Consider the following 26814-nt stretch of genomic DNA (forward strand, 5'->3'; position numbering starts at 1 on the left):
GGAGATATTATTTTTCCCAATAGAGGCCTCTAAGCGCTCAGAATGTCCAATTGCAGTTTCTACAGAAAGAGTGTTTCAGAAAGGCTCAATCAAAAGTAAGGTTCAACTCTGTTAGTTGAATGCACAGAACAGAAAGAAGTTTCATACAATGCTTCTGTGTAGTTTATATCTGAACATACTCTTTTTTCCACTATTACCCACTTAGCGCTACGAATGTCCAGTTGCATTTTCTACAGACAGAGTGTTTCAAAACTGCTCAATCAAAAGTATGGTTTAACTCTGTTAGCTGAATGCTCAGATCAGAAAGAAGTTTCACAGCATGCTTCTGTGTAGTTTATATTTGAATATATTCCTTTTTCCACTACTACTCTCTTAGCGCTCCAAATGTCCAGTTGCATTTTCTACAGAAAGAGTGTTCAGATCTGCTCAATCAAAAGTATGGTTTAACTCTGTTAGCTGAATGCACAGATCAGAAAGAAGTTTCACAGAATGATTCTGTGTAGTTTATATTTGGAGACATTCCTTTTTCCACTATTACCCTATTAGCGCTCCGAATCTCCACTTGCATTTTCTACAGAAAGAGTGTTTCAGAACGGCTCAATCAAAACTAAGGTTCAACTCTTTTACTTGAACAAACAGAACAGAAAGAAGTTTCACACAATTCATCTGTGTAGTTTTTATTTGTAGACATTCGTTTTCCCAATATAGGCCTCTTAGCGCTCAGAATGTCCAATTGCAGTTTCTACAGAAAGAGTGTTTCAGAACGGCTCAATCAAAAGTAAGGTTCAACTCTATTAGTTGAATGCACAGAACAGAAAGAAGTTTCATACAATGCTTCTGTGTAGTTTATATTTGAACATATTCTTTTTTGCACTATTACCCACTTAGCGCTACGAATGTCCAGTTGCATTTTCTACAGACAGAGTGTTTCAAAACTGCTCAATCAAAAGTATGGTTTAACTCTGTTAGCTGAATGCTCAGATCAGAAAGAAGTTTCACAGAAGTCTTCTGTGTAGTTTATATTTGAATATATTTCTTTTTCCACTACTACGCTCTTAGCGCTCCAAATGTCCAGTTGCATTTTCTACAGAAAGAGAGTTCAGATCTGCTCAATCAAAAGTATGGTTTAACTCTGTTAGCTGAATGCACAGATCAGAAAGAAGTTTCACCGAATGATTCTGTGTAGTTTATATTTGAAGACATTCCTTTTTCCACTATTACCCTCTTAGCGCTCCGAATCTCCACATGCATTTTCTACAAAAAGAGTGTTTCATAACTGCTCAATCAAAAATATGTTTTATCTCTGTTAACTGAATTTACAGATCAGAAATAAGTTTCACAGAATGCATCTGTGTAATTTTTATTTGAAGATATTCTTTTTCCCAATGTAGGCCTCTTAGCGCTTAGCATGTCCAATTGCAGTTTCTACAGAAAGAGTGTTTCAGAACGGCTCAATCAAAAGTAAGGTTCAACTCTGTTAGTTGAATGCACAGAACAGAAAGAACTTTCACAGAATGCTACTGTGTAGTTTATATTTGAATATATTCCTTTTTCCACTATTACCCTCTTAGCGCTCCGAATGTCCACTTGCATTTTCTACAGAAAGAGTGTTCAGAACTGCGCAACCAAAAGTATGGTTTAACTCTGTTAGCTTAATGAACATATCAGAAATAAGTTTCACACAATGCTTCTGTGTAGTTTTTATTTGAAGATAATATTTTTCCCAATAGAGGCCTCTTAGCGCTCAGAATGTCCAATTGCAGTTTCTACAGAAAGAGTGTTTCAGAAAGTTTCAATCAAAAGTAAGGTTCAACTCTGTTAGTTGAATGCACAGAACAGAAAGAAGTTTCATACAATGCTTCTGTGTAGTTTATATCTGAATATACTCTTTTTTCCACTATTACCCACTTAGCGCTACGAATGTCCAGTTGCATTTTCTACAGACAGAGTGTTTCAAAACTGCTCAATCAAAAGTATGGTTTAACTCTGTTAGCTGAATGCTCAGATCAGAAAGAAGTTTCACAGAATGCTTCTGTGTAGTTTATATTTGAATATATTCCTTTTTCCACTACTACTCTCTTAGCGCTCCAAATGTCCAGTTGCATTTTCTACAGAAAGAGTGTTCAGATCTGCTCAATCAAAAGTATGGTTTAACTCTGTTAGCTGAATGCACAGATCAGAAAGAAGTTTCACAGAATGATTCTGTGTAGTTTATATTTGGAGACATTCCTTTTTCCACTATTACCCTATTAGCGCTCCGAATCTCCACTTGCATTTTCTACAGAAAGAGTGTTTCAGAACGGCTCAATCAAAACTAAGGTTCAACTCTTTTACTTGAACAAACAGAACAGAAAGAAGTTTCACACAATTCATCTGTGTAGTTTTTATTTGTAGACATTCTTTTTCCCAATATAGGCCTCTTAGCGCTCAGAATGTCCAATTGCAGTTTCTACAGAAAGAGTGTTTCAGAACGGCTCAATCAAAAGTAAGGTTCAACTCTGTTAGTTGAATGCACAGAACAGAAAGAACTTTCACAGAATGCTACTGTGTAGTTTATATTTGAATATATTCCTTTTTCCACTATTACCCTCTTAGCGCTCCGAATGTCCACTTGCATTTTCTACAGAAAGAGTGTTCAGAACTGCGCAACCAAAAGTATGGTTTAACTCTGTTAGCTTAATGAACATATCAGAAATAAGTTTCACACAATGCTTCTGTGTAGTTTTTATTTGAAGATATTATTTTTCCCAATAGAGGCCTCTTAGCGCTCAGAATGTCCAATTGCAGTTTCTACAGAAAGAGTGTTTCAGAAAGTTTCAATCAAAAGTAAGGTTCAACTCTGTTAGTTGAATGCACAGAACAGAAAGAAGTTTCATACAATGCTTCTGTGTAGTTTATATCTGAATATACTCTTTTTTCCACTATTACCCACTTAGCGCTACGAATGTCCAGTTGCATTTTCTACAGACAGAGTGTTTCAAAACTGCTCAATCAAAAGTATGGTTTAACTCTGTTAGCTGAATGCTCAGATCAGAAAGAAGTTTCACAGAATGCTTCTGTGTAGTTTATATTTGAATATATTCCTTTTTCCACTACTACTCTCTTAGCGCTCCAAATGTCCAGTTGCATTTTCTACAGAAAGAGTGTTCAGATCTGCTCAATCAAAAGTATGGTTTAACTCTGTTAGCTGAATGCACAGATCAGAAAGAAGTTTCACAGAATGATTCTGTGTAGTTTATATTTGGAGACATTCCTTTTTCCACTATTACCCTATTAGCGCTCCGAATCTCCACTTGCATTTTCTACAGAAAGAGTGTTTCAGAACGGCTCAATCAAAACTAAGGTTCAACTCTTTTACTTGAACAAACAGAACAGAAAGAAGTTTCACACAATTCATCTGTGTAGTTTTTATTTGTAGACATTCTTTTTCCCAATAGAGGCCTCTTAGCGCTCAGAATGTCCAATTGCAGTTTCTACAGAAAGAGTGTTTCAGAACGGCTCAATCAAAAGTAAGGTTCAACTCTGTTAGTTGAATGCACAGAACAGAAAGAAGTTTCATACAATGCTTCTGTGTAGTTTATATTTGAACATATTCTTTTTTGCACTATTACCCACTTAGCGCTACGAATGTCCAGTTGCATTTTCTACAGACAGAGTGTTTCAAAACTGCTCAATCAAAAGTATGGTTTAACTCTGTTAGCTGAATGCTCAGATGAGAAACAAGTTTCACAGAAGGATTCTGTGTAGTTTATATTTGAATATATTCCTTTTTCCACTACTACGCTCTTAGCGCTCCAAATGTCCAGTTGCATTTTCTACAGAAAGAGTGTTCAGATCTGCTCAGTCAAAAGTATGGTTTAACTCTGTTAGCTGAATGCACAGATCAGAAAGAAATTTCACCGAATGATACTGTGTAGTTTATATTTGAAGACATTCCTTTTTCCACTATTACCCTCTTAGCGCTCCGAATCTCCACTTGCATTTTCTACAAAAAGAGTGTTTAATAACTGCTCAATCAAAAATATGTTTTATCTCTGTTAACTGAATTTACAGATCAGAAATAATTTTCACAGAATGCATCTGTGTAGTTTTTATTTGAAGATATTCTTTTTCCCAATGTAGGCTTCTTAGCGCTTAGCATGTCCAATTGCAGTTTCTACAGAAAGAGTGTTTCAGAACGGCTCAATCAAAAGTAAGGTTCAACTCTGTTAGTTGAATGCACAGAACATAAAGAATTTTCACAGAATGCTACTGTGTAGTTTATATTTGAATATATTCCTTTTTCCACTACTACCCTCTTAGCGCTCCGAATGTCCACTTGCATTTTCTACAGAAAGAGTGTTCAGAACTGCGCAATCAAAACTATGGTTTAACTCTGTTAGCTTAATGAACATATCAGAAATAAGTTTCACACAATGCTTCTGTGTAGTTTTTATTTGAAGATATTATTTTTCCCAATAGAGGCCTCTTAGCGCTCAGAATGTCCAATTGCAGTTTCTACAGAAAGAGTGTTTCAGAAAGACTCAATCAAAAGTAAGGTTCAACTCTGTTAGTTGAATGCACAGAACAGAAAGAAGTTTCATACAATGCTTCTGTGTAGTTTATATTTGAACATATTCTTTTTTCCACTATTACCCACTTAGCGCTACGAATGTCCAGTTGCATTTTCTACAGACAGAGTGTTTCAAAACTGCTCAATCAAAAGTATGGTTTAACACTGTTAGCTGAATGCTCAGATCAGAAAGAAGTTTCACAGAATGCTTCTGTGTAGTTTATATTTGAATATATTCCTTTTTCCACTACTACTCTCTTAGCGCTCCAAATGTCCAGTTGCATTTTCTACAGAAAGAGTGTTCAGATCTGCTCAATCAAAAGTATGGTTTAACTCTGTTAGCTGAATGCACAGATCAGAAAGAAGTTTCACAGAATGATTCTGTGTAGTTTATATTTGGAGACATTCCTTTTTCCACTATTACCCTATTAGCGCTCCGAATCTCCACTTGCATTTTCTACAGAAAGAGTGTTTCAGAACGGCTCAATCAAAACTAAGGTTCAACTCTTTTACTTGAACAAACAGAACAGAAAGAAGTTTCACACAATTCATCTGTGTAGTTTTTATTTGTAGACATTCTTTTTCCCAATATAGGCCTCATAGCGCTCAGAATGTCCAATTGCAGTTTCTACAGAAAGAGTGTTTCAGAACGGCTCAATCAAAAGTGAGGTTCAACTCTGTTAGTTGAATGCACAGAACAGAAAGAAGTTTCATACAATGCTTCTGTGTAGTTTATATTTGAACATATTCTTTTTTGCACTATTACCCACTTAGCGCTACGAATGTCCAGTTGCATTTTCTACAGACAGAGTGTTTCAAAACTGCTCAATCAAAAGTATGGTTTAACTCTGTTAGCTGAATGCTCAGATCAGAAACAAGTTTCACAGAAGGATTCTGTGTAGTTTATATTTGAATATATTCCTTTTTCCACTACTACGCTCTTAGCGCTCCAAATGTCCAGTTGCATTTTCTACAGAAAGAGTGTTCAGATCTGCTCAGTCAAAAGTATGGTTTAACTCTGTTAGCTGAATGCACAGATCAGAAAGAAATTTCACCGAATGATACTGTGTAGTTTATATTTGAAGACATTCCTTTTTCCACTATTACCCTCTTAGCGCTCCGAATCTCCACTTGCATTTTCTACAAAAAGAGTGTTTAATAACTGCTCAATCAAAAATATGTTTTATCTCTGTTAACTGAATTTACAGATCAGAAATAATTTTCACAGAATGCATCTGTGTAGTTTTTATTTGAAGATATTCTTTTTCCCAATGTAGGCTTCTTAGCGCTTAGCATGTCCAATTGCAGTTTCTACAGAAAGAGTGTTTCAGAACGGCTCAATCAAAAGTAAGGTTCAACTCTGTTAGTTGAATGCACAGAACATAAAGAATTTTCACAGAATGCTACTGTGTAGTTTATATTTGAATATATTCCTTTTTCCACTACTACCCTCTTAGCGCTCCGAATGTCCACTTGCATTTTCTACAGAAAGAGTGTTCAGAACTGCGCAATCAAAACTATGGTTTAACTCTGTTAGCTTAATGAACATATCAGAAATAAGTTTCACACAATGCTTCTGTGTAGTTTTTATTTGAAGATATTATTTTTCCCAATAGAGGCCTCTTAGCGCTCAGAATGTCCAATTGCAGTTTCTACAGAAAGAGTGTTTCAGAAAGACTCAATCAAAAGTAAGGTTCAACTCTGTTAGTTGAATGCACAGAACAGAAAGAAGTTTCATACAATGCTTCTGTGTAGTTTATATTTGAACATATTCTTTTTTCCACTATTACCCACTTAGCGCTACGAATGTCCAGTTGCATTTTCTACAGACAGAGTGTTTCAAAACTGCTCAATCAAAAGTATGGTTTAACACTGTTAGCTGAATGCTCAGATCAGAAAGAAGTTTCACAGAATGCTTCTGTGTAGTTTATATTTGAATATATTCCTTTTTCCACTACTACTCTCTTAGCGCTCCAAATGTCCAGTTGCATTTTCTACAGAAAGAGTGTTCAGATCTGCTCAATCAAAAGTATGGTTTAACTCTGTTAGCTGAATGCACAGATCAGAAAGAAGTTTCACAGAATGATTCTGTGTAGTTTATATTTGTAGACATTCCTTTTTCCACTATTACCCTATTAGCGCTCCGAATCTCCACTTGCATTTTCTACAGAAAGAGTGTTTCAGAACGGCTCAATCAAAACTAAGGTTCAACTCTTTTACTTGAACAAACAGAACAGAAAGAAGTTTCACACAATTCATCTGTGTAGTTTTTATTTGTAGACATTCTTTTTCCCAATATAGGCCTCTTAGCACTCAGAATGTCCAATTGCAGTTTCTACAGAAAGAGTGTTTCAGAACGGCTCAATCAAAAGTAAGGTTCAACTCTGTTAGTTGAATGCACAGAACAGAAAGAAGTTTCATACAATGCTTCTGTGTAGTTTATATTTGAACATATTCTTTTTTGCACTATTACCTACTTAGCGCTACGAATGTCCAGTTGCATTTTCTACAGACAGAGTGTTTCAAAACTGCTCAATCAAAAGTATGGTTTAACTCTGTTAGCTGAATGCTCAGATCAGAAAGAAGTTTCACAGAAGGCTTCTGTGTAGTTTATATTTGAATATATTCCTTTTTCCACTACTACGCTCTTAGCGCTCCAAATGTCCAGTTGCATTTTCTACAGAAAGAGTGTTCAGATCTGCTCAATCAAAAGTATGGTTTAACTCTGTTAGCTGAATGCACAGATCAGAAAGAAGTTTCACCGAATGATTCTGTGTAGTTTATATTTGAAGACATTCCTTTTTCCACTATTACCCTCTTAGCGCTCCGAATCTCCACTTGCATTTTCTACAAAAAGAGTGTTTCATAACTGCTCAATCAAAAATATGTTTTATCTCTGTTAACTGAATTTACAGATCAGAAATAAGTTTCACAGAATGCATCTGTGTAGTTTTTATTTGAAGATATTTTTTTCCCAATGTAGGCCTCTTAGCGCTTAGCATGTCCAATTGCAGTTTCTACAGAAAGAGTGTTTCAGAACGGCTCAATCAAAAGTAAGGTTCAACTCTGTTAGTTGAATGCACAGAACAGAAAGAATTTTCACAGAATGCTACTGTGTAGTTTATATTTGAATATATTACTTTTTCCACTATTACCCTCTTAGCGCTCCGAATGTCCACTTGCATTTTCTACAGAAAGAGTGTTCAGAACTGCGCAATCAAAAGTATGGTTTAACTCTGTTAGCTTAATGAACATATCAGAAATAAGTTTCACACAATGCTTCTGTGTAGTTTTTATTTGAAGATATTATTTTTCCCAATAGAGGCCTCTTAGCGCTCAGAATGTAAAATTGCAGTTTCTACAGAAAGTGTGTTTCAGAAAGGCTCAATCAAAAGTAAGGTTCAACTCTGTTAGTTGAATGCACAGAACGGAAAGTAGTTTCATACAATGCTTCTGTGTAGTTTATATCTGAACATACTCCTTTTTCCACTATTACCCACTTAGCGCTACGAATGTCCAGTTGCATTTTCTACAGACAGAGTGTTTCAAAACTGCTCAATCAAAAGTATGGTTTAACACTGTTAGCTGAATGCTCAGATCAGAAAGAAGTTTCACAGAATGCTTCTGTGTAGTTTATATTTGAATATATTCCTTTTTCCACTACTACTCTCTTAGCGCTCCAAATGTCCAGTTGCATTTTCTACAGAAAGAGTGTTCAGATCTGCTCAATCAAAAGTATGGTTTAACTCTGTTAGCTGAATGCACAGATCAGAAAGAAGTTTCACAGAATGATTCTGTGTAGTTTATATTTGGAGACATTCCTTTTTCCACTATTACCCTATTAGCGCTCCGAATCTCCACTTGCATTTTCTACAGAAAGAGTGTTTCAGAACGGCTCAATCAAAACTAAGGTTCAACTCTTTTACTTGAACAAACAGAACAGAAAGAAGTTTCACACAATTCATCTGTGTAGTTTTTATTTGTAGACATTCTTTTTCCCAATATAGGCCTCTTAGCGCTCAGAATGTCCAATTGCAGTTTCTACAGTAAGAGTGTTTCAGAACGGCTCAATCAAAAGTAAGGTTCAACTCTGTTAGTTGAATGCACAGAACAGAAAGAAGTTTCATACAATGCTTCTGTGTAGTTTATGTTTGAACATATTCTTTTTTGCACTATTACCCACTTTGCGCTACGAATGTCCAGTTGCATTTTCTACAGACAGAGTGTTTCAAAACTGCTCAATCAAAAGTATGGTTTAACTCTGTTAGCTGAATGCTCAGATCAGAAAGAAGTTTCACAGAAGGCTTCTGTGTAGTTTATATTTGAATATATTCCTTTTTCCACTACTACGCTCTTAGCGCTCCAAATGTCCAGTTGCATTTTCTACAGAAAGAGTGTTCAGATCTGCTCAGTCAAAAGTATGGTTTAACTCTGTTAGCTGAATGCACAGATCAGAAAGAAGTTTCACCGAATGATTCTGTGTAGTTTATATTTGAAGACATTCCTTTTTCCACTATTACCCTCTTAGCGCTCCGAATCTCCACTTGCATTTTCTACAAAAAGAGTGTTTCATAACTGCTCAATCAAAAATATGTTTTATCTCTGTCAACTGAATTTACAGATCAGAAATAATTTTCACAGAATGCATCTGTGTAGTTTTTATTTGAAGATATTCTTTTTCCCAATGTAGGCCTCTTAGCGCTTAGCATGTCCAATTGCAGTTTCTACAGAAAGAGTGTTTCAGAACGGCTCAATCAAAAGTAAGGTTCAACTCTGTTAGTTGAATGCACAGAACAGAAAGAATTTTCACAGAATGCTACTGTGTAGTTTATATTTGAATATATTCCTTTTTCCACTATTACCCTCTTAGCGCTCCGAATGTCCACTTGCATTTTCTACAGAAAGAGTGTTCAGAACTGCGCAATCAAAAGTATGGTTTAACTCTGTTTGCTTAATGAACATATCAGAAATAAGTTTCACACAATGCTTCTGTGTAGTTTTTATTTGAAGATATTATTTTTCCCAATAGAGGCCTCTTAGCGCTCAGAATGTCCAATTGCAGTTTCTACAGAAAGAGTGTTTCAGAAAGGCTCAATCAAAAGTAAGGTTCAACTCTGTTAGTTGAATGCACAGAACAGAAAGAAGTTTCATACAATGCTTCTGTGTAGTTTATATTTGAACATACATTTTTTCCACTATTACCCACTTAGCGCTACGAATGTCCAGTTGCATTTTCTACAGACAGAGTGTTTCAAAACTGCTCAATCAAAAGTATGGTTTAACTCTGTTAGCTGAATGCTCAGATCAGAAAGAAGTTTCACAGAATGCTTCTGTGTAGTTTATATTCGAATATATTCCTTTTTCCACTACTATTCTCTTAGCGCTCCAAATGTCCAGTTGCATTTTCTACAGAAAGAGTGTTCAGATCTGCTCAATCAAAAGTATTGTTTAACTCTGTTAGCTGAATGCACAGATCAGAAAGAAGTTTCACAGATGATTCTGTGTAGTTTATATTTGGAGACATTCCTTTTTCCACTATTACCCTCTTAGCGGTCCGAATGTCCACTTGCATTTTCTACAGAAAGAGTGTTCAGAACTGCGCAATCAAAAGTATGGTTTAACTCTGTTAGCTTAATGAACATATCAGAAATAAGTTTCACACAATGCTTCTGTGTAGTTTTTATTTGAAGATATTATTTTTCCCAGTAGAGGCCTCTTAGCGCTCAGAATGTCCAATTGCAGTTTCTACAGAAAGAGTGTTTCAGAAAGGCTCAATCAAAAGTAAGGTTCAACTCTGTTAGTTGAATGCACAGAACAGAAAGAAGTTTCATACAATGCTTCTGTGTAGTTTATATTTGAAGATATTCTTTTTTCCACTATTACCCACTTGGCGCTACGAATGTCCAGTTGCATTTTCTACAGACAGAGTGTTTCAAAACTGCTCAATCAAAAGTATGGTTTAACTCTGTTAGCTGAATGCTCAGATCAGAAAGAAGTTTCACAGAATGCTTCTGTTTAGTTTACATTTGAATATATTCCTTTTTCCACTACTACTCTCTTAGCGCTCCAAATGTCCAGTTGCATTTTCTACAGAAAGAGTGTTCTGATCTGCTCAATCAAAAGTATGGTTTAACTCTGTTAGCTGAATGCACAGATCAGAAAGAAGTTTCACCGAATGATTCTGTGTAGTTTATATTTGAAGACATTCCTTTTTCCACTATTACCCTCTTAGCGCTCCGAATCTCCAATTGCATTTTCTACAAAAAGAGTGTTTCATAACTGCTCAATCAAAAATATGTTTTATCTCTGTTAACTGAATTTACAGATCAGAAATAATTTTCACAGAATCCATCTGTGTAGTTTTTATTTGAAGATATACTTTTTCCCAATGTAGGCCTCTTAGCGCTTAGCATGTCCAATTGCAGTTTCTACAGAAAGAGTGTTTCAGAACGGCTCAATCAAAAGTAAGGTTCAACTCTGTTAGTTGAATGCACAGAACAGAAAGAATTTTCACAGAATGCTACTGTGTAGTTTATATTTGAATATATTCCTTTTTCCACTATTACCCTCTTAGCGCTCCGAATGTCCACTTGCATTTTCTACAGAAAGAGTGTTCAGAACTGCGCAATCAAAAGTATGGTTTAACTCTGTTAGCTTAATGAACATATCAGAAATAAGTTTCACACAATGCTTCTGTGTAGTTTTTATTTGAAGATATTATTTTTCCCAATACAGGCCTCTTAGCGCTCAGAATGTCCAATTGCAGTTTCTACAGAAAGAGTGTTTCAGAAAGGCTCAATCAAAAGTAAGGTTCAACTCTGTTAGTTGAATGCACAGAACAGAAAGATGTTTCATACAATGCTTCTGTGTAGTTTATATTTGAACATATTCTTTTTTCCACTATTAGCCAGTTAGCGCTACGAATGTCCAGTTGCATTTTCTACAGACAGAGTGTTTCAAAACTGCTCAATCATAAGTATGCTTTAACTCTGTTAGCTGAATGCTCAGATCAGAAAGAAGTTTCACAGAATGCTTGTGTGTAGTTTATATTTGAATACATTCCTTTTTCCACTACTACTCTCTAAGCGCTCCAAATGTCCAGTTGCATTTTCTACAGAAAGAGTGTTCAGATCTGCTCAATCAAAAGTATGGTTTAACACTGTTAACTGAATGCACAGATCAGAAAGAAGTTTCACAGAATGATTCTGTGTAGTTTATATTTGGAGACATTCCTTTTTCCACTATAACCCACTTAGCGCTCCGAATCTCCACTTGCATTTTCTACAGAAAGAGTGTTTAAGAACGGCTCAATCAAAACTAAGGTTCAAATCTTTTAGTTGAACAAACAGAACAGAAAGAAGTTTCACACAATTCTTCTGTGTAGTTTTTATTTGTAGACATTCTTTTTCCCAATATAGGCCTCTTAGCGCTCAGAATGTCCAATTGCAGTTTCTACAGAAAGAGTGTTTCAGAACGGCTCAATCAAAAGTAAGGTTCAACTCTGTTAGTTGAATGCACAGAACAGAAAGAAGTTTCATACAATGCTTCTGTGTAGTTTATATTTGAACATATTCTTTTTTCCACTATTACCCACTTAGCGCTACGAATGTCCAGTTGCATTTTCTACAGACAGAGTGTTTCAAAACTGCTCAATCAAAAGTACGGTTTAACTCTGTTAGCTGAATGCTCAGATCAGAAAGAAGTTTCACAGAATGCTTCTGTGTAGTTTATATTTGAATATATTCCTTTTTCCACTACTACGCTCTTAGCGCTCCAAATGTCCAGTTGCATTTTCTAGAGAAAGAGTGTTCAGATCTGCTCAATCAAAAGTATGGTTTAACACTGTTAGCTGAATGCACAGATCAGAAAGAAGTTTCACCGAATGATTCTGTGTAGTTTATATTTGAAGACATTCCTTTTTCCACTATTACCCTCTTAGCGCTCCGAATCTCCACTTGCATTTTCTACAAAAAGAGTGTTTCATAACTGCTCAATCAAAAATATGTTTTATCTCTGTTAACTGAATTTACAGATCAGAAATAAGTTTCACAGAATGCATCTGTGTAGTTTTTATTTGAAGATATTCTTTTTCCCAATGTAGGCCTCTTAGCGCTTAGCATGTCCAATTGCAGTTTCTACAGAAGGAGTGTTTCAGAACGGCTCAATCAAAAGTAAGGTTCAACTCTGTTAGTTGAATGCACAGAACAGAAAGAATTTTCACAGAATGCTACTGTGTAGTTTATATTTGAATATATTCCTTTTTCCACTATTACCCTCTTAGCGCTCCGAATGTCCACTTGCATTTTCTACAGAAAGAGTGTTCAGAACTGCGCAATCAAAAGTATGGTTTAACTCTGTTAGCTTAATGAACATATCAGAAATAAGTTTCACACAATGCTTCTGTGTAGTTTTTATTTGAAGATATTATTTTTCCCAGTAGAGGCCTCTTAGCGCTCAGAATGTCCAATTGCAGTTTCTACAGAAAGAGTGTTTCAGAAAGGCTCAATCAAATGTAAGGTTCAACTCTGTTAGTTGAATGCACAGAACAGAAAGTAGTTTCATACAATGCTTCTGTGTAGTTTATACTTGAAGATATTCTTTTTTCCACTATTACCCACTTAGCGCTACGAATGTCCAGTTGCATTTTCTACAGACAGAGTGTTTCAAAACTGCTCAATCAAAAGTATGGTTTAACTCTGTTAGCTGAATGCTCAGATCAGAAAGAAGTTTCACAGAATGCTTCTGTTTAGTTTATATTTGAATATATTCCTTTTTCCACTACTACTCTCTTAGCGCTCCAAATGTCCAGTTGCATTTTCTACAGAAAGAGTGTTCTGATCTGCTCAATCAAAAGTATGGTTTAACTCTGTTAGCTGAATGCACAGATCAGAAAGAAGTTTCACAGAATGATTCTGTGTAGTTTATATTTGGAGACATTCCTTTTTCCACTATTACCCTCTTAGCGCTCCGAATCTCCACTTGCATTTTCTACAGAAAGAGTGTTTCAGAACGGCTCAATCAAAACTAAGGTTCAACTCTTTTAGTTGAACAAACAGAACAGAAAGAAGTTTCACACAATTCTTCTGTGTAGTTTTTATTTGTAGACATTCTTTTTCCCAATATAGGCCTCTTAGCGCTCAGAATGTCCAATTGCAGTTTCTACAGAAAGAGTGTTTCAGAACAGCTCAATCAAAAGTAAGGTTCAACTCTGTTAGTTGAATGCACAGAACAGAAAGAAGTTTCATACAATGCTTCTGTGTAGTTTATATTTGAACATATTCTTTTTTCCTCTATTACCCACTTAGCGCTACGAATGTCCAGTTGCATTTTCTACAGACAGAGTGTTACAAAACTGCTCAATGAAAAGTATGGTTTAACTCTGTTAGCTGAATGCTCAGATCAGAAAGAAGTTTCACAGAATGCTTCTGTGTAGTTTATATTTGAATATATTCCTTTTTCCACTACTACGCTCTTAGCGCTCCAAATGTCCAGTTGCATTTTCTACAGAAAGAGTGTTCAGATCTTCTCAATCAAAAGTATGGTTTAACTCTGTTAGCTGAATGCACAGATCAGAAAGAAGTTTCACCGAATGATTCTGTGTAGTTTATATTTGAAGACATTCCTTTTTCCACTATTACCCTCTTAGCGCTCCGAATCTCCACTTGCATTTTCTACAAAAAGAGTGTTTCATAACTGCTCAATCAAAAATATGTTTTATCTCTGTTAACTGAATTTACAGATCAGAAATAAGTTTCACAGAATGCATCTGTGTAGTTTTTATTTGAAGATATTCTTTTTCCCAATGTAGGCCTCTTAGCGCTTAGCATGTCCAATTGCAGTTTCTACAGAAAGAGTGTTTCAGAACGGCTCAATCAAAAGTAAGGTTCAACTCTGTTATTTGAATGCACAGAACAGAAAGAATTTTCACAGAATGCTACTGTGTAGTTTATATTTGGATATATTCCTTTTTCCACTATTACCCTCTTAGCGCTCCGAATGTCCACTTGCATTTTCTACAGAAAGAGTGTTCAGAACTGCGCAATCAAAAGTATGGTTTAACTCTGTTAGCTTAATGAACATATCAGAAATAAGTTTCACACAATGCTTCTGTGTAGTTTTTATTTGAAGATATTATTTTTCCCAATAGAGGCCTCTTAGTGCTCAGAATGTCGAATTGCAGTTTCTACAGAAAGAGTGTTTCAGAAATGCTCAATCAAAAGTAAGGTTCAACTCTGTTAGTTGAATGCACAGAACAGAAAGAAGTTTCATAAAATGCTTCTGTGTAGTTTATATTTGAACATATACTTTTTTCCACTATTACCCACTTAGCGCTACGAATGTCCAGTTGCATTTTCTACAGACAGAGTGTTTCAAAACTGCTCAGTCAAAAGTATGGTTTAACTCTGTTAGCTGAAGTCTCAGATCAGAAAGAAATTTCACAGAATGCTTCTGTGTAGTTTATATTTGAATATATTCCTTTTTCCACTACTACTCTCTTAGCGCTCCAAATGTCTAGTTGCATTTTCTACAGAAAGAGTGTTCAGATCTGCTCAATCAAAAGTATGGTTTAACTCTGTTAGCTGAATGCACAGATCAGAAAGTAGTTTCACAGAATGATTCTGTGTAGTTTATATTTGGAGACATTCATTTTTCCACTATTACCCTCTTAGCGCTTCGAATCTCCACTTGCATTTTCTACAGAAAGAGTGTTTCAGAACGGCTCAATCAAAACTAAGGTTCAACTCTTTTAGTTGAACAAACAGAACAGAAAGAAGTTTCACACAATTCTTCTGGGTAGTTTTTATTTGTAGACATTCTTTTTCCCAATATAGGCCTCTTAGCGCTCAGAATGTCCAATTGCAATTTCTACAGAAAGAGTGTTTCAGAACGGCTCAATCAAAAGTAAGGTTCAACTCTGTTAGTTGAATGCACAGAACACAAAGAAGTTTCATACAATGCTTCTGTGTAGTTTATATTTGAACATATTCTTTTTTCCACTATTACCCACTTAGCGCTACGAATGTCCAGTTGCATTTTCTACAGACAGAGTGTTTCAAAACTGCTCAATCAAAAGTATCGTTTAACTCTGTTAGCTGAATGCTCAGATCAGAAAGAAGTTTCACAGAATGCTTCTGTGTAGTTTATGTTTGAATATATTCCTTTTTCCACTATTACCCTCTTAGCACTCCAAATTTCCAGTTGCATTTTCTAGAGAAAGAGTGTTCAGATCTGCTCAATCAAAAGTATGGTTTAACTCTGTTAGCTGAATGCACAGATCAGAAAGAAGTTTCACAGAATGATTCTGTGTAGTTTATATTTGGAGACATTCCTTTTTCCACTATTACCCTCTTAGCGCTCCGAATCTCCACTTGAATTTTCTACAGAAAGAGTGTTTCAGAACGGCTCAATCAAAACTAAGGTTCAACTCTTTTAGTTGAACAAACAGAACAGAAAGAAGTTTCACACAATTCTTCTGTGTAGTTTTTATTTGTAGACATTCTTTTTCCCAATATAGGCCTCTTAGCGCTCAGAATGTCCAATTGCAGTTTCTACAGAAAGAGTGTTTCAGAACGGCTCAATCAAAAGTAAGGTTCAACTCTGTTAGTTGAATGCACAGAACAGAAAGTAGTTTCATACAATGCTTCTGTGTAGTTTATATTTGAACATATTCTTTTTTCCACTATTACCCACTTAGCGCTACGAATGTCAAGTTGCATTTTCTACAGACAGAGTGTTTCAAAACTGCTCAATCAAAAGTATGGTTTAACTCTGTTAGCTGAATGCTCAGATCAGAAAGAAGTTTCACAGAATGCTTCTGTGTAGTTTATATTTGAATATATTCCTTTTTCCACTACTACGCTCTTAGCGCTCCAAATGTCCAGTTGCATTTTCTACAGAAAGAGTGTTCAGATCTGTTCAATCTAAAGTATGATTTAACTCTGTTAGCTGAATGCACAGATCAGAAAGAAGTTTCACCGAATGATTCTGTGTAGTTTATATTTGAAGACATTCCTTTTTCCACTATTACCCTCTTAGCGCTCCGAATCTCCACTTGCATTTTCTACAAAATAGTGTTTCATAACTGCTCAATCAAAAATATGTTTTATCTCTGTTAACTGAATTTACAGATCAGAAATAAGTTTCACAGAATGCATCTGTGTAGTTTTTATTTGAAGATATTCTTTTTCCCAATGTAGGCCTCTTAGCGCTTAGCATGTCCATTTGCAGTTTCTACAGAAGGAGTGTTTCAGAACGGCTCAATCAAAAGTAAGGTTCAACTCTGTTAGTTGAATGCACAGAACAGAAAGAATTTTCACAGAATGCTACTGTGTAGTTTATATTTGAATATATTCCTTTTTCCACTATTACCCTCTTAGCGCTCCGAATGTCCACTTGCATTTTCTACAGAAAGGGTGTTCAGAACTGCGCAATCAAAAGTATGGTTTAACTCTGTTAGCTTAATGAACATATCAGAAATAAGTTTCACACAATGCTTCTGTGTAGTTTTTATTTGAAGATATTATTTTTCCCAGTAGAGGCCTCTTAGCGCTCAGAATGTCCAATTGCAGTTTCTACAGAAAGAGTGTTTCAGAAAGGCTCAATCAAAAGTAAGGTTCAACTCTGTTAGTTGAATGCACAGAACAGAAAGAAGTTTCATACAATGCTTCTGTGTAGTTTATATTTGAAGATATTCTTTTTTCCACTATTACCCACTTGGCGCTACGAATGTCCAGTTGCATTTTCTACAGACAGAGTGTTTCAAAACTGCTCAATCAAAAGTATGGTTTAACTCTGTTAGCTGAATGCTCAGGTCAGAAAGAAGTTTCACAGAATGCTTCTGTGTAGTTTATATTCGAATATATTCCTTTTTCCACTACTACTCTCTTAGCGCTCCAAATGTCCAGTGGCATTTTCTACAGAAAGAGTGTTCAGATCTGCTCAATCAAAAGTATGGTTTAACTCTGTTAGCTGAATGCACAGATCAGAAAGAAGTTTCACAGAACGATTCTGTGTAGTTTGTATTTGGAGACATTCCTTTTTCCACTATTACCCTCTTAGCGCTCCGAATCTCCACTTGCATTTTCTACAGAAAGAGTGTTTCAGAACGGCTCAATCAAAACTAAGGTTCAACTCTTTTAGTTGAACAAACAGAACAGAAAGAAGTTTCACACAATTCTTCTGTGTAGTTTTTATTTGTAGACATTCTTTTTCCCAATATAGGCCTCTTAGCGCTCAGAATGTCCAATTGCAGTTTCTACAGAAAGAGTGTTTCAGAACGGCTCAATCAAAAGTAAGGTTCAACTCTGTTAGTTGAATGCACAGAACAGAAAGAAGTTTCATACAATGCTTCTGTGTAGTTTATATTTGAACATATTCTTTTTTCCTCTATTACCCACTTAGCGCTACGAATGTCCAGTTGCATTTTCTACAGACAGAGTGTTTCAAAACTGCTCAATGAAAAGTATGGTTTAACTCTGTTAGCTGAATGCTCAGATCAGAAAGAAGTTTCACAGAATGCTTCTGTGTAGTTTATATTTGAATATATTCCTTTTTCCACTACTACGCTCTTAGCGCTCCAAATGTCCAGTTGCATTTTCTACAGAAAGAGTGTTCAGATCTTCTCAATCAAAAGTATGGTTTAACTCTGGTAGCTGAATGCACAGATCAGAAAGAAGTTTCACCGAATGATTCTGTGTAGTTTATATTTGAAGACATTCCTTTTTCCACTATTACCCTCTTAGCGCTCCGAATCTCCACTTGCATTTTCTACAAAAAGAGTGTTTCATAACTGCTCAATCAAAAATAAGTTTTATCTCTGTTAACTGAATTTACAGATCAGAAATAAGTTTCACAGAATGCATCTGTGTAGTTTTTATTTGAAGATATTCTTTTTCCCAATGTAGGCCTCTTAGCGCTTAGCATGTCCAATTGCAGTTTCTACAGAAAGAGTGTTTCAGAACGGCTCAATCAAAAGTAAGGTTCAACTCTGTTATTTGAATGCACAGAACAGAAAGAATTTTCACAGAATGCTACTGTGTAGTTTATATTTGGATATATTCCTTTTTCCACTATTACCCTCTTAGCGCTCCGAATGTCCACTTGCATTTTCTACAGAAAGAGTGTTCAGAACTGCGCAATCAAAAGTATGGTTTAACTCTGTTAGCTTAATGAACATATCAGAAATAAGTTTCACACAATGCTTCTGTGTAGTTTTTATTTGAAGATATTATTTTTCCCAATAGAGGCCTCTTAGTGCTCAGAATGTCGAATTGCAGTTTCTACAGAAAGAGTGTTTCAGAAATGCTCAATCAAAAGTAAGGTTCAACTCTGTTAGTTGAATGCACAGAACAGAAAGAAGTTTCATAAAATGCTTCTGTGTAGTTTATATTTGAACATATACTTTTTTCCACTATTACCCACTTAGCGCTACGAATGTCCAGTTGCATTTTCTACAGACAGAGTGTTTCAAAACTGCTCAGTCAAAAGTATGGTTTAACTCTGTTAGCTGAAGTCTCAGATCAGAAAGAAATTTCACAGAATGCTTCTGTGTAGTTTATATTTGAATATATTCCTTTTTCCACTACTACTCTCTTAGCGCTCCAAATGTCTAGTTGCATTTTCTACAGAAAGAGTGTTCAGATCTGCTCAATCAAAAGTATGGTTTAACTCTGTTAGCTGAATGCACAGATCAGAAAGTAGTTTCACAGAATGATTCTGTGTAGTTTATATTTGGAGACATTCCTTTTTCCACTATTACCCTCTTAGCGCTTCGAATCTCCACTTGCATTTTCTACAGAAAGAGTGTTTCAGAACGGCTCAATCAAAACTAAGGTTCAACTCTTTTAGTTGAACAAACAGAACAGAAAGAAGTTTCACACAATTCTTCTGGGTAGTTTTTATTTGTAGACATTCTTTTTCCCAATATAGGCCTCTTAGCGCTCAGAATGTCCAATTGCAATTTCTACAGAAAGAGTGTTTCAGAACGGCTCAATCAAAAGTAAGGTTCAACTCTGTTAGTTGAATGCACAGAACACAAAGAAGTTTCATACAATGCTTCTGTGTAGTTTATATTTGAACATATTTTTTTTTCCACTATTACCCACTTAGCGCTACGAATGTCCAGTTGCATTTTCTACAGACAGAGTGTTTCAAAACTGCTCAATCAAAAGTATGGTTTAACTCTGTTAGCTGAATGCTCAGATCAGAAAGAAGTTTCACAGAATGCTTCTGTGTAGTTTATGTTTGAATATATTCCTTTTTCCACTATTACCCTCTTAGCACTCCAAATTTCCAGTTGCATTTTCTAGAGAAAGAGTGTTCAGATCTGCTCAATCAAAAGTATGGTTTAACTCTGTTAGCTGAATGCACAGATCAGAAAGAAGTTTCACAGAATGATTCTGTGTAGTTTATATTTGGAGACATTCCTTTTTCCACTATTACCCTCTTAGCGCTCCGAATCTCCACTTGAATTTTCTACAGAAAGAGTGTTTCAGAACGGCTCAATCAAAACTAAGGTTCAACTCTTTTAGTTGAACAAACAGAACAGAAAGAAGTTTCACACAATTCTTCTGTGTAGTTTTTATTTGTAGACATTCTTTTTCCCAATATAGGCCTCTTAGCGCTCAGAATGTCCAATTGCAGTTTCTACAGAAAGAGTGTTTCAGAACGGCTCAATCAAAAGTAAGGTTCAACTCTGTTAGTTGAATGCACAGAACAGAAAGTAGTTTCATACAATGCTTCTGTGTAGTTTATATTTGAACATATTCTTTTTTCCACTATTACCCACTTAGCGCTACGAATGTCAAGTTGCATTTTCTACAGACAGAGTGTTTCAAAACTGCTCAATCAAAAGTATGGTTTAACTCTGTTAGCTGAATGCTCAGATCAGAAAGAAGTTTCACAGAATGCTTCTGTGTAGTTTATATTTGAATATATTCCTTTTTCCACTACTACGCTCTTAGCGCTCCAAATGTCCAGTTGCATTTTCTACAGAAAGAGTGTTCAGATCTGTTCAATCTAAAGTATGATTTAACTCTGTTAGCTGAATGCACAGATCAGAAAGAAGTTTCACCGAATGATTCTGTGTAGTTTATATTTGAAGACATTCCTTTTTCCACTATTACCCTCTTAGCGCTCCGAATCTCCTCTTGCATTTTCTACAAAATAGTGTTTCATAACTGCTCAATCAAAAATATGTTTTATCTCTGTTAACTGAATTTACAGATCAGAAATAAGTTTCACAGAATGCATCTGTGTAGTTTTTATTTGAAGATATTCTTTTTCCCAATGTAGGCCTCTTAGCGCTTAGCATGTCCATTTGCAGTTTCTACAGAAGGAGTTTTTCAGAACGGCTCAATCAAAAGAAAGGTTCAACTCTGTTAGTTGAATGCACAGAACAGAAAGAATTTTCACAGAATGCTACTGTGTAGTTTATATTTGAATATATTACTTTTTCCACTATTACCCTCTTAGCGCTCCGAATGTCCACTTGCATTTTCTACAGAAAGGGTGTTCAGAACTGCGCAATCAAAAGTATGGTTTAACTCTGTTAGCTTAATGAACATATCAGAAATAAGTTTCACACAATGCTTCTGTGTAGTTTTTATTTGAAGATATTATTTTTCCCAGTAGAGGCCTCTTAGCGCTCAGAATGTCCAATTGCAGTTTCTACAGAAAGAGTGTTTCAGAAAGGCTCAATCAAAAGTAAGGTTCAACTCTGTTAGTTGAATGCACAGAACAGAAAGAAGTTTCATACAATGCTTCTGTGTAGTTTATATTTGAAGATATTCTTTTTTCCACTATTACCCACTTGGCGCTACGAATGTCCAGTTGCATTTTCTACAGACAGAGTGTTTCAAAACTGCTCAATCAAAAGTATGGTTTAACTCTGTTAGCTGAATGCTCAGATCAGAAAGAAGTTTCACAGAATGCTTCTGTGTAGTTTATATTTGAATATATTCCTTTTTCCACTACTACTCTCTTAGCGCTCCAAATGTCCAGTGGCATTTTCTACAGAAAGAGTGTTCAGATCTGCTCAATCAAAAGTATGGTTTAACTCTGTTAGCTGAATGCACAGTTCAGAAAGAAGTTTCACAGAATGATTCTGTGTAGTTTATATTTGGAGACATTCCTTTTTCCACTATTACCCTCTTAGCGCTCCGAATCTCCACTTGCATTTTCTACAGAAAGAGTGTTTCAGAACGGCTCAATCAAAACTAAGGTTCAACTCTTTTAGTTGAACAAACAGAACAGAAAGAAGTTTCACACAATTCTTCTGTGTAGTTTTTATTTGTAGACATTCTTTTTCCCAATATAGGCCTCTTAGCGCTCAGAATGTCCAATTGCAGTTTCTACAGAAAGAGTGTTTCAGAACGGCTCAATGAGAAGTAAGGTTCAACTCTGTTAGTTGAATGCCCAGAACAGAAAGAAGTTTCATACAATGCTTCTGTGTAGTTTATATTTGAACATATTCTTTTTTCCACTATTACCCACTTAGCGCTACGAATGTCCAGTTGCATATTCTACAGAAAGAGTGTTTCAAAACTGCTCAATCAAAAGTATGGTTTAACTCTGTTAGCTGAATGCTCAGATCAGAAAGAAGTTTCACAGAAGGCTTCTGTGTAGTTTATATTTGAATATATTCCTTTTTCCACTACTACGCTCTTAGCGCTCCAAATGTCCAGTTGCATTTTCTACAGAAAGACTGTTCAGATCTGCTCAATCAAAAGTATGGTTTAACTCTGTTAGCTGAATGCACAGATCAGAAAGAAGTTTCACCGAATGATTCTGTGTAGTTTATATTTGAAGACATTCCTTTTTCCACTATTACCCTCTTAGCGCTCCGAATCTCCACTTGCATTTTCTACAAAAAGAGTGTTTCATAACTGCTCAATCAAAAATATGTTTTATCTCTGTTAACTGAATTTACAGATCAGAAATAATTTTCACAGAATCCATCTGTGTAGTTTTTATTTGAAGATATTCTTTTTCCCAATGTAGGCCTCTTAGCGCTTAGCATGTCCAATTGCAGTTTCTACAGAAAGAGTGTTTCAGAACGGCTCAATCAAAAGTAAGGTTCAACTCTGTTAGTTGAATGCACAGAACAGAAAGAATTTTCACAGAATGCTACTGTGTAGTTTATATTTGAATATATTCCTTTTTCCACTATTACCCTCTTAGCGCTCCGAATGTCCACTTGCATTTTCTACAGAAAGAGTGTTCAGAACTGCGCAATCAAAAGTATGGTTTAACTCTGTTAGCTTAATGAACATATCAGAAATAAGTTTCACACAATGCTTCTGTGTAGTTTTTATTTGAAGATATTATTTTTCCCAATACAGGCCTCTTAGCGCTCAGAATGTCCAATTGCAGTTTCTACAGAAAGAGTGTTTCAGAAAGGCTCAATCAAAAGTAAGGTTCAACTCTGTTAGTTGAATGCACAGAACAGAAAGAAGTTTCATACAATGCTTCTGTGTAGTTTATATTTGAACATATTCTTTTTTCCACTATTAGCCACTTAGCGCTACGAATGTCCAGTTGCATTTTCTACAGACAGAGTGTTTCAAAACTGCTCAATAATAAGTATGCTTTAACTCTGTTAGCTGAATGCTCAGATCAGAAAGAAGTTTCACAGAATGCTTGTGTGTAGTTTATATTTGAATATATTCCTTTTTCCACTACTACTCTCTTAGCGCTCCAAATGTCCAGTTGCATTTTCTACAGAAAGAGTGTTCAGATCTGCTCAATCAAAAGTATGGTTTAACACTGTTAACTGAATGCACAGATCAGAAAGAAGTTTCACAGAATGATTCTGTGTAGTTTATATTTGGAGACATTCCTTTTTCCACTATAACCCTCTTAGCGCTCCGAATCTCCACTTGCATTTTCTACAGAAAGAGTGTTTAAGAACGTCTCAATCAAAACTAAGGTTCAAATCTTTTAGTTGAACAAACAGAACAGAAAGAAGTTTCACAAAATTCTTCTGTGTAGTTTTTATTTGTAGACATTCTTTTTCCCAATATAGGCCTCTTAGCGCTCAGAATGTCCTATTGCAGTTTCTAGAGAAAGAGTGTTTCAGAACGGCTCAATCAAAAGTAATTTTCAACTCTCTTAGTTGAATGCGCAGAACAGAAAGAAGTTTCATACAATGCTTCTGTGTAGTTTATATTTGAACATATTCTTTTTTCCACTATTACCCACTTAGCGCTACGAATGTCCAGTTGCATTTTCTACAGACAGAATGTTTCAAAACTGCTCAATCAAAAGTATGGTTTAACTCTGTTAGCTGAATGCTCAGATCAGAAAGATGTTTCACAGAATGCTTCTGTGTAGTTTATATTTGAATATATTCCTTTTTCCACTACTACGCTCTTAGCGCTCCAAATGTCCAGTTGCATTTTCTACAGAAAGAGTGTTCAGATCTGCTCAATCAAAAGTATGGTTTAACTCTGTTAGCTGAATGCACAGATCAGAAAGAAGTTTCACAGAATGATTCTGTGTAGTTTATATTTGAAGACATTCCTTTTTCCACTATTACCCTCTTAGCGCTCAGAATCTCCACTTGCATTTTCTACAAAAAGAGTGTTTCATAACTGCTCAATCAAAAATATGTTTTATCTCTGTTAACTGAATTTACAGATCAGAAATAAGTTTCACAGAATGCATCTGTGTAGTTTTTATTTGAAGATATTCTTTTTCCCAATGTAGGCCTCTTAGCGCTTAGCATGTCCAATTGCAGTTTCTACAGAAAGAGTGTTTCAGAACGGCTCAATCAAAAGTAAGGTTCAACTCTGTTAGTTGAATGCACAGAACAGAAAGAATTTTCACAGAATGCTACTGTGTAGTTTATATTTGAATATATTCCTTTTTCCACTATTACCCTCTTAGCGCTCCGAATGTCCACTTGCATTTTCTACAGAAAGAGTGTTCAGAACTGCGCAATCAAAAGTATGGTTTAACTCTGTTAGCTTAATGAACATATCAGAAATAAGTTTCACACAATGCTTCTGTGTAGTTTTTATTTGAAGATATTATTTTTCCCAATACAGGCCTCTTAGCGCTCAGAATGTCCAATTGCAGTTTCTACAGAAAGAGTGTTTCAGAAAGGCTCAATCAAAAGTAAGGTTCAACTCTGTTAGTTGAATGCACAGAACAGAAAGAAGTTTCATACAATGCTTCTGTGTAGTTTATATTTGAACATACTCTTTTTTCCACTATTACCCACTTAGCGCTACGAATGTCCAGTTGCATTTTCTACAGACAGAGTGTTTCAAAACCGCTCAATCAAAAGTATGGTTTAACTCTGTTAGCTGAATGCTCAGATCAGAAAGAAGTTTCACAGAATGCTTCTGTGTAGTTTATATTTGAATATATTCCTTTTTCCACTACTACTCTCTTAGCGCTCCAAATGTCCAGTTGCATTTTCTACAGAAAGAGTGTTCTGATCTGCTCAATCAAAAGTATGGTTTAACTCTGTTAGCTGAATGCACAGATCAGAAAGAAGTTTCACAGAATGATTCTGTGTAGTTTATATTTGCAGACATTCCTTTTTCCACTATTACCCTCTTAGCGCTCCGAATCTCCACTTGCATTTTCCACAGAAAGAGTGTTTCAGAACGGCTCAATCAAAACTAAGGTTCAACTCTTTTAGTTGAACAAACAGAACAGAAAGAAGTTTCACACAATTCTTCTGTGTAGTTTTTATTTGTAGACATTCTTTTTCCCAATATAGGCCTCTTAGCGCTCAGAATGTCCAATTGCAGTTTCTACAGAAAGAGTGTTTCAGAACGGCTCAATCAAAAGTAAGGTTCAACTCTGTTAGTTGAATGCCCAGAACAGAAAGAAGTTTCATACAATGCTTCTGTGTAGTTTATATTTGAACATATTCTTTTTTCCACTATTACCCACTTAGCGCTACGAATGTCCAGTTGCATTTTCTACAGAAAGAGTGTTTCAAAACTGCTCAATCAAAAGTATGGTTTAACTCTGTTAGCTGAATGCTCAGATCAGAAAGAAGTTTCACAGAAGGCTTCTGTGTAGTTTATATTTGAATATATTCCTTTTTCCACTACTACGCTCTTAGCGCTCCAAATGTCCAGTTGGATTTTCTACAGAAAGACTGTTCAGATCTGCTCAATGAAAAGTATGGTTTAACTCTGTTAGCTGAATGCACAGATAAGAAAGAAGTTTCACCGAATGATTCTGTGTAGTTTATATTTGAAGACATTCCTTTTTCCACTATTACCCTCTTAGCGCTCCGAATCTCCACTTGCATTTTCTACAAAAAGAGTGTTTCATAACTGCTCAATCAAAAATATGTTTTATCTCTGTTAACTGAATTTACAGATCAGAAATAATTTTCACAGAATCCATCTGTGTAGTTTTTATTTGAAGATATTATTTTTCCCAATGTAGGCCTCTTAGCGCTTAGCATGTCCAATTGCAGTTTCTACAGAAAGAGTGTTTCAGAACGGCTCAATCAAAAGTAAGGTTCAACTCTGTTAGTTGAATGCACAGAACAGAAAGAATTTTCACAGAATGCTACTGTGTAGTTTATATTTGAATATATTCCTTTTTCCACTATTACCCTCTTAGCGCTCCGAATGTCCACTTGCATTTTCTACAGAAAGAGTGTTCAGAACTGCGCAATCAAAAGTATGGTTTAACTCTGTTAGCTTAATGAACATATCAGAAATAAGTTTCACACAATGCTTCTGTGTAGTTTTTATTTGAAGATATTATTTTTCCCAATAGAGGCCTCTTAGCGCTCAGAATGTCCAATTGCAGTTTCTACAGAAAGAGTGTTTCAGAAAGGCTCAATCAAAAGTAAGGTTCAACTCTGTTAGTTGAATGCACAGAACAGAAAGAAGTTTCATACAATGCTTCTGTGTAGTTTATATTTGAACATATTCTTTTTTCCACTATTAGCCACTTAGCGCTACGAATGTCCAGTTGCATTTTCTACAGACAGAGTGTTTCAAAACTGCTCAATCATAAGTATGCTTTAACTCTGTTAGCTGAATGCTCAGATCAGAAAGAAGTTTCACAGAATGCTTGTGTGTAGTTTATATTTGAATATATTCCTTTTTCCACTACTACTCTCTTAGCGCTCCAAATGTCCAGTTGCATTTTCTACAGAAAGAGTGTTCTGATCTGCTCAATCAAAAGTATGGTTTAACTCTGTTAGCTGAATGCGCAGATCAGAAAGAAGTTTCACAGAATGATTCTGTGTAGTTTATATTTGGAGACATTCCTTTTTCCAC

The sequence above is a fragment of the Symphalangus syndactylus genome, chromosome 16 (genome assembly GCF_028878055.3).
Source record: "Symphalangus syndactylus isolate Jambi chromosome 16, NHGRI_mSymSyn1-v2.1_pri, whole genome shotgun sequence".
Lineage (NCBI taxonomy): Eukaryota > Metazoa > Chordata > Mammalia > Primates > Hylobatidae > Symphalangus > Symphalangus syndactylus.